Raw genomic sequence first — 4,351 nt, forward strand, 5'->3', positions numbered from 1 at the left:
TATCCCTTTGTTTTCTTGGGATATCCAACAAAATAGCACTTGTCTGATTTAGGTCCTAGTTTATCTGAGACTTGTCATCAAACGCAAGCCTCACAACCCCAAATCTTCATAAAAGGCATCTTGGGACTCTTCCTTATTCATATCGTATATGGTGTCTTTATAATGACCTTGGATGGAACTCAGTTAAGTGTGAAAGCGATCGTCCCTAGCCCATGTCCCCAGAAGGAAGTAGGAAGATCTGAATGACTCATCATCGATTGTACCATATCTAATAAAGTACGATTTCTCCTTTCTGATACACCATTCCATTGTGGTATTCTAGGTGGAGTGAGTTGAGATATAATCTCACACTCAGCGAGATGGTCATGAAACTCTTGACTAAGGTATTCCCCACCTCGATCTGATCGAAGCATCTTAATACTCTTACCAAGTTGGTTTTATACTTCATTCTTGAATTATTTGAACTTTTCAAAGGATTCTGACTTGTGTCTCATCAAATACACATAGTCGTATCTATTGAAATTATCAGTGAAGGTAATGAAGTAATAATAGCCTCCTCTAGCTACTATTCTGAAAGGGTCACATATATCAATATGTATAAGTCCTAACAGATCATTAGCCCTTTCGATGTGTCCACGAAATGGAGTCTTTATCATCTTGCCTTGAAAACAAGATTCGCATGTCTCATATGATTCAAAATCAAATGAGTCCAAAAGTCCATCCTTATGGAGTTGGGATATGTGACTCTCATTTATGTGACCCAAGCGACAATGCTAGAGATATGTTTGGTTCAAATTATTAGATTTGAATCGTTTGGTATTTATGTTATAGATTGGATTTTTAAAGTCTAAAACATAGAGGTCATTCATAAGAGGTGCACTACAATAGAACATATCATTGAAATAAATGGAACAACATTTGTCCTTTATTACAAATAAAAAATCTTTCTTGTCCAAACAAGAAATAGAGATAATGTTCTTTGTCAAAGCGGGTACATAACAGCACTCTTCTAGTTCTAAAACAAGCCTAGTGGGCAAAGATAAGGAATATGTTCCTACAGCGACAGCAGCAATTTTTTCATCATTACCTACTCATATGTCCACTTCACCCTTTGCTAATGGTCTACTATTTCTCACCCCCTGCATATTAGTACAAATATGATATGCACATCCAGTATCTAATACCCCTGAAAAAGAAATAGATAGATTGACTTCTATAGCATATATACATGAGGTAAAAGTCTCACTTCTCTTCTGTTTCAGTTCCTCTAGGTATACCTTGCAGTTCCTCTTCCAGTGTTCAGTCTCACCGCAGTGGAAGCAGGTTCCTTCCTTAGTAACCCCACCTTTGGATTTCAGTGCATGAGTTTTGCCCTTGCCTTGGCTTGGGTCTTACCCTTACCTTTAGGCTTCCACTTGCCTTTGCCTTTAGACACCATCAAAATGGTACTAGGCTTTGCCTTCTTAAGGTTAAGTTCAACAGCTCTCAACATGCTCAACATCTTAGATAATCATTTGTCAATTTCATTCATGTTGTAGTTCATGACAAATTGACTATAGCTATCGGGCAATGACTGTAAGATAAGATCAATGGTCAATTCTTAGTCTAGTGGAAATCTCAATCGCTGTAGGTTTTCTACATACCCAATAATTTTGAGTACATATGGCCCTATAGGACTTCCTTCTTGCATTCTGCATTGAAACAGAGCTTTAGAGATCTCAAATCTCTCATGTCTTGTTTGTCTTTGATATAGTTGTCTAAGGTGTTCAACCATATCATAAGCATCCATGTTCTCATGTTACTTCTGAAGCTCAGAGTTCATGGTGGCGAGCATAAGGTATGACACATCTAATGCATCATCTTGATGCATTTTATAAGGATCCCTATCATCTCTAGTGGCAGTAGCAGGGGGTGCTTCAGGAATAAGATGCTCTAGGATGTATAGTTTCCGTTCTTGCTTGAGAACTATTCTTAAGTTTCTGTACCAGTCTAGGAAGTTAGCTCCATTGAGCTTGTCCTTATCAAGGACAGATCACAAAGAGAGAGTGTTCGATGTATTTGATGACATGGTAATCTACAACAACATAATGCAAGACTTAGTATCATATATCGATCATTTAATTAGGCCTTTAATTAAATGATTCTCCCACATAATTGTAAAGCTTGGTAAGAGCGAGTCATGGTTGTGGTTTTACCCACACTACTAGCTCCAAATCCAATCACAAAGACATTCATGTGGGACAAGATCCATATTATACCTCATCTTAAGTTAACTTTGGCTAATCGCCCAAGACTCGTAAAATGTAGGTAGGCATTATATACCAATTACATCAAATGCAACTCTTGTATAGCTAGATGAACAATACTATTTATTCATTTGCCCATCTTATGAAATTCATATTATAGCTCATCTTGAGTTAGCTTTGGCTAATTGCGCCCAAGATTAATACAATTTGAATTACATCTTATGGGATATGCCTCTAAGCTCTCAATCTAAATGAGACAACTTAGTTAAGTTGCGCCCAAGTTTAATAGTCGGACATCACAATTGTCCTGTCACAATCTAGCAAGATAAATTGAGTCACTTTGCTTTGGCAAAACCTGACTACAATTGATCGAGCTGGAAGTGAGTAGTAAACTTTGGTAGGCATTTATTAAAAAGACATAATTATATTTAAACTAGACATGTATCGAATACAATCAAAGCACACATCACATATATGCATAAATTAACTGTAACATGGTTATGACCCCCATAAACTACAATCTTCTCAAGCCAATGAGAAGAGTGATAAGTCAACCTAGGCCAAAGCAGCTTCTCCAAGCGCTTCCTTGGTCGTCGTGTATTGTTGTCCTTGCTTCCTTTTCATCCGTCGTCCAGTAGACTAACTCCTTTCTAATTTGTACATTACAAAATCTAAAGAAACTCGAGTTACATTCGAGTGTAGTCTAAAATTATGACAAGAATAAAAGAATGAAGGCACGACACGCATGGTGTATTATGAATTACAACATCACACACAATCACATAGGGGTTCAAGGGTCATAACCATGCACCATGTCATTTATATTCACAATATACTTATGACATCTACTATGATGTAAACAACAAATTATGAGTCGCACGCCACGGCGGTCTCGCTAGCCGATTAGCGGGCTGGGTCAAGGGGCAGTGCCCCTTGCGGGGGTTAGGGGCAGCACCCCCGAAGTAAAAAATATTTTGCATACTCATTTATGAGTTGCTGCCATACCTGAGACCCTATTACTCTCAAAAACCAACTAGGTTTCATTCCGAGCAAAACACCTTTGGTCGAGACCTTGCTGGTCACATACCAACTATGTTTCGTTCTCAACAAAACACTAATTTTTGGCCGAAACTCATAATTTACAAATCATAGTAAACCTATCATGCATTTGTATATCACATATAAAAATTCTAACAACTTAGTATATCCCTTCGCAAGTGACTCTGATACCACTATTGTTGGGATGTATACTATAAGCCTAGCTTTTGTATGAACATCTATTTTAAAATATTTTAAAATGAGATTCACTTTGGTCAAATATTTACATTTTATATTTATATATATGTCAATGCAGTTGTCCATTTAATTTATATTATAGATAATATGGTGTGTGGTGCCACATAGAAGATCATGTTATCAGTTCTTTATAAATTATAAATAGTAGCTCACAACCAAGATGGATTGGGACAAACCATTGGAATGGTTGTAGTGTAATTTAGTATTAGTCTATCTTGACTATAAAATTACACTAGTATACTATGTGTGTATTGAGCAGGACCATTTGAGGTTGTTCGATTTGTACTGACTACATAAAAGAACAGAGCCTCTGTTATTATGAATGTGCGTCCTCTTAATCCCTATATAATAACAAGCACGTATACTTAGTATTTATTTCTTTAACTTATCAATGGGTGATATTTATTCGTTAAATCAATAGGCCCGATAAGTTGAGAGATAGTATTATTTATATAGTGTGTTGTTGATTATAAAAGGAATATGTGTCCTAATTATTTAGGTTGATGATGTCCCCTTGAGGATCTTATAAGGATTATCATGTAAACCCTGCAGGTAGACTTAGTCCAGCATGATAATAAAGTTGAGTGGTACTACTCTTGGAATCATATGTTAATTAATTGGGTTGTCAGTAACTCAATTAATTAACGGGCATACGATATTTTAAACACGGGGAGATTAACACACTCATGATAAGAATGAGTTCATACTGTAATATGAGATTGGTGTGGTAGTTCAATAATAACCCTTTAGTGGTATGGGTTATTATTGATAGACTCGGGTTGGGTGTTCGGGCCGAACATAGGAAGCCT

This window comes from Zingiber officinale, chromosome 1B, assembly GCF_018446385.1.
Source record: "Zingiber officinale cultivar Zhangliang chromosome 1B, Zo_v1.1, whole genome shotgun sequence".
Taxonomy (NCBI): Eukaryota; Viridiplantae; Streptophyta; class Magnoliopsida; order Zingiberales; family Zingiberaceae; genus Zingiber; species Zingiber officinale.